This window comes from Entelurus aequoreus, linkage group LG11, assembly GCF_033978785.1.
Source record: "Entelurus aequoreus isolate RoL-2023_Sb linkage group LG11, RoL_Eaeq_v1.1, whole genome shotgun sequence".
Lineage (NCBI taxonomy): Eukaryota > Metazoa > Chordata > Actinopteri > Syngnathiformes > Syngnathidae > Entelurus > Entelurus aequoreus.
The window spans coordinates 2,585,239-2,598,742 of NC_084741.1; positions in this window are offsets into that span (position 1 = coordinate 2,585,239).

A 13,504-nucleotide genomic window follows, 5' to 3' on the forward strand; every position below is an offset into this window, starting at 1 on the left:
AGTAGGACAAACCGGTGCTGGCCAAATACTCTCATCAGTGAAGCATGTAGTATAAACAATGGGATTTCTAACAATTAGGAAGGTTTGTGTCATGTTAGTTCCCCTACAGCAGGGGTGTCCAAAGTGCGGCCCAGGGGCCATTTGCGGCCCGCAGCTAATTGTTTACCGGCCCGCCACACATTCTGGAAATGCTACTGCAATAATAAAAAAGAACATTAAAAAAAGTGGAATGAGGTGAGATCTAACGAGAAAAAGTTGCAATGTTGACACAACGCTGACATGCAGGCTGTTTTTTGTCTTTTTTCTTTTGTCTTTCTTTCTTTTTTCTTTTTTTTTGGCATTGCTCAAAAAAAAAAAAAAAAAAGACAAAAAAATCCATGTTATAATGAATTATTTTCAGGGCTCCAATTACTTCAAATATTTCACTTTAAAAAATGTTACGTGGTAAACATTGCATATATTGTGTAGTTGCCTTATAAAAACATCAACATTTTCTTTGACAACAGAGCAAAACAAACAAAATAATAGTTCAAACGTAAAATCGACAGATATATCTGAAGTTGATCTCGTAACTTAAGTGTTGAAAGTTTAAAAAAAAAAAATAAAAAAAATGTATCACTTTATGAGTGGGGCACCTTTTGGATCCCAAATATATTTAGTGGTATTTTATTTATCTTTTCACTGATTACTCAAAAATATTAAAGAATTAAAATTAGGGATGTCCGATAATGGCTTTTTGCCGATATCCGATATTCCGATATTGTCCAACTCTTTAATTACCGATACCGATATCAACCGATACCGATATCAACCGATATATGCAGTCGTGGAATTAACACATTATTATGCCTAATTTGGACAACCAGGTATGGTGAAGATAAGGTACTTTTTTAAAAAATTAGTAAAATAAGATAAATAAATTAAAAACATTTTCTTGAATAACAAAGAAAGTACAACAATATAAAAACAGTTACATAGAAACTAGTAATGAATGAAAATTAGTCAAATTAACTGTTAAAGGTTAGTACTATTAGTGGACCAGCAGCACGCACAATCATGTGTGCTTACGGACTGTATCCCTTGCAGACTGTATTGATATATATTGATATATAATGTAGGAACCAGAATATTAATAACAGAAAGAAACAACCCTTTTGTGTGAATGAGTGTAAATGGGGGAGGGAGGTTTTTTGGGTTGGTGCACTAATTGTAAGTGTATCTTGTGTTTTTTATGTTGATTTAATAAAAAAAAATAAAAAAAAAAATAAAAAAAAAACGATACCGATAATAAAAAAACGATACCGATAATTTCCGATATTACATTTTAACGCAGATATCGGCCGATAATATCGGCAGGCCGATATTATCGGACATCTCTAATTAAAATCAATGGTGTCCTGCATTACTGATCTTTTAGGGCTCTAATTACTAAATACTGCATATTTCAGTTTTACTATAAAAAACAAAGATGTTTTTGACAGAAAACCCATAAAACTTTTTGTTTTAAAAGTTGATATAGAGATTTACTGTAAGCGTTAAATTAAAAAAAATAATAAAAATGTTACTTATTTTTAACATTTTAATGACTGAGACCATTTATGGTCCCCGGGACCCCTAAAGGTAAAATAAATAAAACAAATCCATATATTTTGTTATGGTTTGAAAACGAAAAATATCAAAAATGGCCCCCACATGCTTCAATTTTTCCGTTTGCGGCCCTCGGTGGAAAAAGTTTGGACACCCCTGCCGTACAGGAACTATATGAAAACAACAAATATTTTTTTCTTCGTCTTTTTCCATTCTCACACATGTATAAAAGAGGTCCAGGGAGCCACTAGGGCGGCGCTAAAGAGCACGCTGCCCTAGAGCCGCGGGTTGCTGACCCCCGCCTTAACAGTTGACTCTTGCATAAGCGAGGGCGGATACTGTTTTTATTTTTGTTTTTTTTTTGGGTCGGAATCCATTACGCAACTAACGAGGACTCCCACGTGAGCGTCTCCATTTATTTTATTTATTTTTTATTTTTTTTTGCCCTTGAGCCTTCCCGCTGTGAGAGTCCGAGGGGCCGCAACTGCCTCCCGCAATGCAAGAGGTGACATTGACACACACACACACACACACACACACACACACACACACACACACACACACACACACACACACACACACACACACACACACACACTCTTACTAAGTCTCGCTGGATTTGGGGTATCCATCCGGCTGCCCGTGCACAAATAAATAATGCAATGGCCGGCTAATGTGTTGGACCCTGACGCAGTGGCTGACGTTGCCTGCAGCTACCTTTGGGCCGGAAAATAATTACCATGCAAAAGGAGGTAGTGGCTGCAGGGGCGTGTATATATATATAGTGTAGTGGCTAAAATGACGCGCTGACAAGAAAGCCGCCCCCTCCATGCATGGACACCTCCTCTCTCCATCCATATTTTTTTTGTTAACGGCTGTCACTCTCCGACCAAGCAGAGTTCCTGTGTGGAGAAACCAGGGAGATTATGTAATTTCACCTGTTTGGGGTAAAAATCTTTTTTGCAAACCAGTAATTATAGTCTGCAAATAATGTGCCGTTGTTGAGTGTCGGTGCTGTCTAGAGCTCGGCAGAGTAACAATGCTATACTCTTCAATATCAGTAGGTGGCAGCAGGTAGATAATTGCATTGTAGATGTCGGGAACATGGTTTGTCGTGGTGAAAAGGTATGTAATTCTAAAACCAAAAATAAACAAAAGGTGAGTGCCCCTAAGAAAAGGCATTGAAGCTTAGGGAACGAAACTAAAACTGAACTGGCTACAAAGTAAAAAAAAAACAGAATGCTGGACGACAGCAAAGACTTACAGCGTGTTGAGCAAAGACGGCGTCCACGAAGTACATCCGGACATGACATGACAATCAACAATGTCCCCACAAAGAAGGATAAAAACAACTGATTGCTAAAACAAAGTAGATGCGGGAAATATCGCTCAAGGAAGACATGAAACTGCTGCAGGAAAACACCAACAAAACAGGAAAAGTCACCAAAATAGGAGCGCGAGACAAGAACTAAAACACTACACACAGGAAAACAGCAGAAAACTCAAAATAAGTCACGGTGTGATGTGACAGGTGGTGACAGTACACCTACTTTGAGACAAGAGCTATATTGATGCATGCTTGCGTTATGTTTTATAGTCATATCCAACAATTGCGACAACAACTTTTTACTGTCAATATCGGCTGCTGAGTTTCATTTTTTTTTTAATGATTTCTGCTGTAGGTGTGCCTCCGTATTTTTTCAATGAAAAAAATGTGCCTTGGCTCAAAAAAGGTTGTTAAACACGGGATTACTGTAATAACTCCTAGAACACCCAAAAGCACAGATTTTCGACCATTGAAATATTTTCTATAGTTCAAGACTTACGGTCATTTAAAAACAGAACCGCACATCATAATGGAGGCTACAGTTTTGATGTTGAAGGCTAAAAAAATATGTAGAATTTCTGGCGGGCCGGATTGAAAACCTTAACGGGCCGCATGTGGCCGTATTTTACCCAGATCTGCTCTAAGCACGCCCTACAGGACTTCCTGTGGTTCACAGTCTAATGCCTTCTCCACGTCCACAATGCACATGTAGACTGGTTGAGTAAACTCCCACGCACTCTCGAGGATCCTACCCAGAGTATAGAGCTGGGGCCGTACTTATCAAGCTTCTTAGAGTGCCATTTTACACTTAAGTCCTGAGAATTTGCGAAATTTAGTCCTACTCTCAAACTTAAGAATAAAAGCTTTTTATCAACGTTCTTAAGTCTAAGAATCACTCCTACTCTCCACGATATTTAACAGACCTTCAGAGGTGTCTTAAGTGGTTAGGAGTTGCCAGCAGGGGATGGCACTGAGGCGAGAGAGACGTGCGCGAACGTTCAGGGAGCTGAACGATGTCCTGGATTTGTTTGATGACGAGCAGCTGATCAAACGGTATCGTTTAGACCAGGGGTCACCAACGCGAAGAGTAGCCCGCTGGCCTGTTCTAAAAATAGCTCAAATAGCAGCACTTACCAGTGAGCTGCCTCTGTTTTTTAAATTGTATTTATTTACTAGCAAGCTGGTCTCGCTTTGCTCGACATTTTTGATTCTAAGAGAGACAAAACTCAAATAGAATTGGAAAATCCAAGAGAATATTTTAAAGACTTGGTCTTCACTAACTGACAAAGAAACAGATAACAGATTTGGTGTCCAGTTCAAAGTGTGACATGATTTATTTAAAAATTTGAGAGTCGACTTTTGTATTTTACATGAGTTATTATTTGTACAAACATGGTGCAAAGTAATTCATGATTTGTTAAAAAAATGTTAGTGGCTAGCTAGTTAAAATGGGATATTGTGATTTCACAAGACTGTCTTAGAAGTGATCATTTGAAAATGTTCAATTTGAAAAATGTGCACTTAGAGAAAATATAAAAATAAAGTGTTGCATATTGATATTTATCTGTTTCTATATATATTTATTGTGAGAAATCATTAAGATGATCAGTGTTTCCACAAAGATAAATATAATTAATTATTAATAATAACATAGAGTTAAAGGTAAATTGCGCAAATTGGCTATTTCTGGCAATTTATTTAAGTGTGTATCAAACTGGTAGCCCTTCGCATTAATCACTACCCAAGAAGTAGCTCTTGGTTTCAAAAAGGTTGGTGACCCCTGGTTTAGACAGAGCAGGTATTATTTTTGTCACAGATTTAATACTTTTCGATTCCTTGTTGATTTCTGCATGTGTCTGCAGTGGGCTAGTATATATAGAGCCACCCACACCAGTTTCAAATTAGTTGCCTAATTAATGAATTGGAAAGAAAATGTTATGACAGTAGCGTATGTGTGTGGCCGTGAGGTGAGTGACGTCAGTGAGTGTGTGGGCGATAGAAGAGAGGGAGCGGTAGCGTGAGTGCCGGCGAGGACTAGTTTGTTTTGTATTATTTTGTAGTTTATTGTCAAAATATACACTCCCATTGTCCACTTAAATATTTCCAAGATATTTCTTTATTCTTAGACAACGGATTCCCTTCCGTGATTGGTCATTTCTATGGACACAGAAATGACGTCACCTAAAATTCCGTTTACGGCACATAGTAATGTCGTAATTCAGCTCTGAGTGTGACACTTAAGATTCAGTCCTACACTTCGCTGAAAGTGTGAGTAAGACGCTTGATAACTAACTTTTAAGTGCAGCTTTCAGCGAATAATTTATTTACTCTTAAGTCAACTCTTAGCAGACTTCTTAGGAGTAATTCTAAGAAGCTTGATAAGTACGGCCCCTGGTCCGCAGTTCCAAGACCAGGACGAAAACCACCCAGCTCCTCCTGAATCCGAGGTTGCCTCCTCTCCGGTACACCTGAACAGACCTTACCGGGAAGGCTTACAAATCACTGTACGCCAAAACAACTCGTCATAAAAACAGTTTCTTCCCTCCGGCTATCAATCTGATGAACGCTGTCAAATAACTCTGGAATTAATCTGTCACTGCGAATGTACTAACTCATGTTCACGTCATCATCTTTTTCCTCTTGCTCTGTTCACCGCTGCTCTGTTATTTATGAGCCTTGCACACATTAGTTATTTAAGTACTTGTTTGTATTTTTACTTCATCTTTAATATTTTGTTATTTACATAGAACAAGAGTCTATCGAGTCAAACCCTTAGAGCATCCAATAAAGCTGATTCCGATTCTGCACAAGATAGTTTCTGTCATTCATCATTTTGAAGGATTGCTTTCAGTCTTTTTGTTCATTTCTACCAACTTGGTCCCCAATTGACTGTTCTTGTGAACGGCAGAAAGACCATTGGACATGTCTTTAGAACAGAAAAACACAATGTAGAGTCAAACAACAGAGTTTGTAACAATTAAGAAGTTTTTTTTTTCGGAATGTCAACACATCTCAACATGGAGTGAAAAAAATCATCCCATATCATCGCAATTTAAATTACCGTATTTTCCGGACTATAAGGCGCACTTAAAATATTTTAGTTTTTCCTCAAAACTCGACAGCGCGCCTTATGTACGGAATATTTATGTTTTTTTTTACCAACCTCGAAGCTATTTTGTTTGGTACATGATGCAATTATACGTGTGACCAGTAGATGGCAGTCAAACATAAGAGATACGTGTAAACTGCAATATGATGGCAGTCACACACAAGAGACAAGTGTAGAATGCAATATGACTCAAGTAAACATCACCGACATTTTATATGTTCCATTGGAAATATAGAACATTACACACGACGCTCAAAAATCCATCAAAAATGTTTTAGTACGACTTTGGTAAGCTATGAAGCCACACCGCTTGATGGATTGTACTGTGCTTCAACATAGGAGTATTATTATGGTGTGTGTATAAGGCAGGGGTCACCAACCTTTTTGAAACCAAGAGCTACTTCTTGGGTACTGATTAATGCGAAGGGCTACCATTTTGATACACACTTAAATAAATTGCCAGAAATAGCCAATTTGCTCAATTTACCTTTAACTCTATGTTATTATTAATAATTAATGATATTTACACTTAATTGAACGGTTTAAAAGAGGAGAAAACACGAAAAAAATGACAATTAAATTTTGAAACATAGTTTATCTTCAATTTCGAATCTTTAAAATTCTAAATTCAACCGAAAAAAAGAAGAGAAAAACTTAAAAAAATAATTTATGGAACATCATTAGTAATTTTTCCTGATTAACATTAATTTTAGAATTTTGATGACATGTTTTAAATAGGTTAAAATCCAATCTGCACTTTGTTAGAATATATAACAAATTGGACCAAGCTATATTTCTAACAAAGACAAATCATTATTTCTTCTAGATTTTCCAGAACAAAAATTTTAAAATAAATTCAAAAGACTTTGAAATAAGATTTAAAATTGATTCTACAGATTTTTCTAGATTTGCCAGAATAATTTTTTTGAATTTTAATCATAATAAGTTTGAAGAAATATTTCACAAATATTCTTCGTCGAAAAAACAGAAGCTAAAATGAAGAATTAAATTACAATTAATTTATTATTCTTTACAATAAAAAAAAATACATTTACTTGAACATTGATTTCAATTGTCAGGAAAGAAGAGGAAGGAATTTAAAAGGTAAAAAAGGTATATGGGTTAAAAAATCATTTTTAAGATTGTATTTTTTCTCTAAATTTGTCTTTCTGAAAGTTATAAGAAGCAAAGTAAAAAAATTAATGAATTTATTTAAACAAGTGAAGACCAAGTCTTTAATATATTTTCTTGGATTTTCTCATTCTATTTGAGTTTTGTCTCTCTTAGAATTAAAAATGTCGGGCAAAGCGAGACCAGATTGCTAGTAAATAAATAACGTTTTAAAAATAGAGGCAGCTCACTGGTAAGTGCTGCTATTTGAGCTATTTTTAGAACAGGCCGGCGGGCTACTCATCTGGTCCTTACGGGCTACCTGGTGCCCGCGGGCACCGCGTTGGTGACCCCTGGTATAAGGTAAGACATATTATCTGGCGTTTTGTTTCGCAATGTTATGCAAAAGCCACTTTTCTTACCTTCTGGTACCTGCTGATCTGTATTTGGGATCTGCATAAGTCCTGAAAATGTGCACAAGTCCGACGCCGTAGTCGATAAGCTTCTTTTTTTTCTATCTTCTTGTTATGGGACATTCATCCTCCGCTGTTGCCATTTCTAATATAAAGTAGTGTAAAGTTCTTACTTATATCTGTCAGTAAACTCACCATGAAAGCGCTAAAACATACCGGTGTAGTGAGTTTACATTAATCACCCAAGGAACTTTAGTTATTAGAGACTGGCAGCTTTATTATAAGAAAATGGAAGAGTTTGGGAACAACAGCAACTCAGCCACCAAGTGGTAGGCCACGTAAACTGACAGAGAGGATGCTGGAGCGCATAGTGCAAAGACTTTCTGCACAGTCAGTTGCTACAGAGCTCCAAACTTCATGTGACCTTCCAATTAGCCCACGTACAGCACGCAGAGAGCTTCATGGAATGGGTTTCCATGGCCGACAGCTGCATCTAAGCCATACATCGCCAAGTCCGATGCAAAACGTGGGATGCGGTGGTGTAAAGCACGTCGCCACTGGGCTCTAGAGCAGTGGAGACGCCTTCTCTGGACTGATGAATCACACTTTTCTATCTGGCAATCTGATGGACCAGTCTGGGTTTGGAGGTTGCCAGGAGGACGCTACATTTCAGACTGCATTGTGCTGAGTGTGAAATTTGGTGGAGGAGGAATTATGGTGTGGGGTTTTTTTTTCAGGAGTTGGGCTTGGCCCCTTAGTTCCAGTGAAAGGAACTTTGAATGCTCCAGCATACCAAGAAGAGTCGAAGCTGTATGTGGAGGTCTTCCTCTCTCCGGGTTCCTTGGACCACCAGTGACGGACATGACAGCGTCAGTCCTCTTTGCACACAATTATTTATTTTACAATAAATGTTCTTTTATGCTTTTCAGCAAGTGTCTTGTGTCTGTCAAAAATCGCCCGTGAGCACACAAATGGTTTTTCCACCGTCTCTTTTGGCAATATAGTGTATCTGTGAAAAGCGCTTTATAATTAAAATGTACTTATTTACTTACCAAGCGAAATTGATTCCGCGGCTAGAGACGTCTTTGAACCCAGGCTGGAAAAGAGGCATGCGATTCCAAAGAAGGATGACTTGTACACAATTATTTATTTTACAATAAATGTTCTTTTATGCTTTTCAGCAAGTGTCTTGTGTCTGTCAAAATTCCTATAAACACACTCCGCAATCTTACCAGAAGAGTTGAAGCTGTATGTGGAGGTTTTCCTCTCCCTGGGTTCCTTGGACCACCAATGACAGACATGACAGTGTCGGTCCTCTTTGCACACAATTATTTATTTTACAATAAATGTTCTTTTATGCTTTTTGTGTCTGTCAAAGTCGCCCGTGAGCACACGAATGGTTTTTCCACCGTCTCTTTTGGCAATATAGTATATCTGTGAAAAGCGCTTTATAATTAAAATGTACTTATTTACTTAACAAGCGAAATTGATTCCGCGGCTAGAGACGTCTTTGAACCCAGGCTGGAAAAGAGGCATGCGATGCCAAAGAAGGATGACTTGTACACAATTATTTATTTTACAATAAATCTTCTTTTATGCTTTTCAGCAAGTGTCTTGTGTCTGTTAAAATTCCTATAAACACACTCCGCAATCTTACCAGAAGAGTTGAAGCTGTATGTGGAGGTCTTCCTCTCTCCGGGTTCCTTGGACCACCAATGACGGACATGACAGTGTCGGTCCTCTTTGCACACAATTATTTATTTTACTATAAATGTTCTTTTATGCTTTTCAGCAAGTGTCTTGTGTCTGTCAAAAATCGCCCGTGAGCACATGAATGGTTTTTCCACCGTCTCTTTTGGCAATATAGTGTATCTGTGAAAAGCGCTTTATAATTAAAATGTACTTATTTACTTAACAAGCGAAATTGATTCCGCGGCTAGAGACGTCTTTGAACCCAGGCTGGAAAAGAGGCATGCGATGCCAAAGAAGGATGACTTGTACACAATCATTTATTTTACAATAAATGTTATTTTATGCTTTTCAGCAAGCGTCTTGTGTCTGTCAAAATTCCTATAAACACACTCCGCAATCTTACCAGAAGAGTTGAAGCTGTATGTGGAGGTCTTCCTCTCTCCGGGTTCCTTGGACCACCAATGACGGACATGACAGCGTCGGTCCTCTTTGCAAACAATTATTTATTTTACAATAAATGTTATTTTATGCTTTTTGTGTCTGTCAAAATCGCCCGTGAGCACCCGAATGGTTTTTCCACCGTCTCTTTTGGCAATACAGTGTATCTGTGAAAAGCGCTTTATAATTAAAATGTACTTATTTACTTAACAAGCGAAATTGATTCCGCGGCTAGAGACGTCTTTGAACCCAGGCTGGAAAAGAGGCATGCGATGCCAAAGAAGGATGACTTGTACACAATCATTTATTTTACAATAAATGTTCTTTTATGCTTTTCAGCAAGCGTCTTGTGTCCGTCAAAATTCCTATAAACACACTCCGCAATCTTACCAGAAGAGTTGAAGCTGTATGTGGAGGTTTTCCTCTCTCTGGGTTCCTTGGACCACCAATGACGGACATGACAGCGTCGGTCCTCTTTGCACACAATTATTTATTTTACAATAAATGTTATTTTATGCTTTTTGTGTCTGTCAAAATCGCCCGTGAGCACAGGAATGGTTTTTCCACCGTCTCTTTTGGCAATATAGTATATCGGTGAAAAGCGCTTTATAATTATAATGTACTTATTTACTTAACAAGCGAAATTGATTCCGCGGCTAGAGACGTCTTTGAACCCAGGCTGGAAAAGAGGCATGCGATGCCAAAGAAGGATGACTTGTACACAATTATTTATTTTACAATAAATCTTCTTTTATGCTTTTCAGCAAGTGTCTTGTGTCTGTCAAAATTCCTATAAACACACTCCGCAATCTTACCAGAAGAGTTGAAGCTGTATGTGGAGGTCTTCCTCTCTCCGGGTTCCTTGGACCACCAATGACGGACATGACAGTGTCGGTCCTCTTTGCACACAATTATTTATTTTACTATAAATGTTATTTTATGCTTTTTGTGTCTGTCAAAATCGCCCGTGAGCACAGGAATGGTTTTTCCACCGTCTCTTTTGGCAATATAGTATATCGGTGAAAAGCGCTTTATAATTATAATGTACTTATTTACTTAACAAGCGAAATTGATTCCGCGGCTAGAGACGTCTTTGAACCCAGGCTGGAAAAGAGGCATGCGATGCCAAAGAAGGATGACTTGTACACAATTATTTATTTTACAATAAATGTTCTTTTATGCTTTTCAGCAAGTGTCTTGTGTTTGTCAAAATTCCTATAAACACACTCCGCAATCTTACCAGAAGAGTTGAAGCTGTATGTGGAGGTCTTCCTCTCTCCGGGTTCCTTGGACCACCAATGACGGACATGACAGCGTCGGTCCTCTTTGCACACAATTATTTATTTTACAATAAATGTTATTTTATGCTTTTTGTGTCTGTCAAAATCGCCAGTGAGCACCGAATGGTTTTTCCACCGTCTCTTTTGGCAATATAGTGTATCTGTGAAAAGCGCTTTATAATTAAAATGTACTTATTTACTTAACAAGCGAAATTGATTCCGCGGCTAGAGACGTCTTTGAACCCAGGCTGGAAAAGAGGCATGCGATGCCAAAGAAGGATGACTTGTACACAATTATTTATTTTACAATAAATGTTATTTTATGCTTTTCAGCAAGTGTCTTGTGTCTGTCAAAATTCCTATAAACACACTCCGCAATCTTACCAGAAGAGTTGAAGCTGTATGTGGAGGTCTTCCTCTCTCCGGGTTCCTTGGACCACCAATGACGGACATGACAGCGTCGGTCCTCTTTGCACACAATTCTTTATTTTACAATAAATGTTATTTTATGCTTTTTGTGTCTGTCAAAATCGCCTGTGAGCACGCGAATGGTTTTTCCACCGTCTCTTTTGGCAATATAGTGTATCTGTGAAAAGCGCTTTATAATTAAAATGTACTTATTTACTTAACAAGCGAAATTGATTCCGCGGCTAGATACGTCTTTGAACCCAGGCTGGAAAAGAGGCATGCGATGCCAACGAAGGATGACTTGTACACAATTATTTATTTTACAATAAATGTTATTTTATGCTTTTCAGCAAGTGTCTTGTGTCTGTCAAAATTCCTATAAACACACTCCGCAATCTTACCAGAAGAGTTGAAGCTGTATGTGGAGGTCTTCCTCTCTCCGGGTTCCTTGGACCACCAATGACGGACATGACAGCGTCGGTCCTCTTTGCACACAATTATTTATTTTACAATAAATGTTCTTTTATGCTTTTTGTGTCTGTCAAAATCGCCCGTGAGCACACGAATGGTTTTTCCACTGTCTCTTTTGGCAATATAGTGTATCTGTGAAAAGCGCTTTATAATTAAAATGTACTTATTTACTTAACAAGCGAAATTGATTCCGCGGCTAGATACGTCTTTGAACCCAGGCTGGAAAAGAGGCATGCGATGCCAAAGAAGGATGACTTGTACACAATTATTTATTTTACAATAAATGTTCTTTTATGCTTTTCAGCAAGTGTCTTGTGTCTGTCAAAATTCCTATAAACACACTCCGCAATCTTACCAGAAGAGTTGAAGCTGTATGTGGAGGTCTTCCTCTCTCCGGGTTCCTTGGACCACCAATGACGGACATGACAGCGTCGGTCCTCTTTGCACACAATTATTTATTTTACAATAAATGTTATTTTATGCTTTTTGTGTCTGTCAAAATCGCCCGTGAGCACTCAAATGGTTTTTCCACGGTCTCTTTTGGCAATATAGTGTATCTGTGAAAAGCGCTTTATAATTAAAATGTACTTATAAATTGATTCCGCGGCTAGAGACGTCTTTGAACCCAGGCTGGAAAAGAGGCATGCGATGCCAAAGAAGGATGACTTGTACACAATTATTTATTTTACAATAAATGTTCTTTTATGCTCTTCAGCAAGTGTCTTGTGTCTGTCCAAATTCCTATAAACACACTCCGCAATCTTACCAGAAGAGTTGAAGCTGTATGTGGAGGTCTTCCTCTCTCCGGGTTCCTTGGACCACCAATGACGGACATGACAGCGTCGTTCCTCTTTGCACACAATTATTTATTTTACAATAAATGTTATTTTATGCTTTTTGTGTCCGTCAAAAATCACCCGTGAGCACACGAATGGTTTTTCCACCGTCTCTTTTGGCATTATAGTGTATCTGTGAAAAGTGCTTTATAATTAAAATGTACTTATTTACTTAACAAGCGAAATTGATTCCGCGGCTAGAGACGTCTTTGAACCCAGGCCGGAAAAGAGGCATGTGATGCCAAAGAAGGATGACTTGTACACAATTATTTATTTTACAATAAATGTTATTTTATGCTTTTCAGCAAGCGTCTTGTGTCTGTCAAAATTCCTATAAACACACTCCGCAATCTTACCAGAAGAGTTGAAGCTGTATGTGGAGGTCTTCCTCTCTCTGGGTTCCTTGGACCACCAATGACGGACATGACAGCGTCGGTCCTCTTTGCACACAATTATTTATTTTACAATAAATGTTCTTTTATGCTTTTTGTGTCTGTCAAAATCGCCCGTGAGCACTGGAATGGTTTTTCCACCATCTATTTTGGCAATATAGTGTATCTGTGAAAAGTGCTTTATAATTAAAATGTACTTATTTACTTAACAAGCGAAATTGATTCCGCGGCTAGAGACGTCTTTGAACCCAGGCTGGAAAAGAGGCATGCGATGCCAAAGAAGGATGATTTGTACACAATTATTTATTTTACAATAAATGTTCTTTTATGCTTTTCAGCAAGTGTCTTGTGTCTGTCAAAATTCCTATAAACACACTCCGCAATCTTACCAGAAGAGTTGAAGCTGTATGTGGAGGTTTTCCTCTCTCTGGGTTCCTTGGA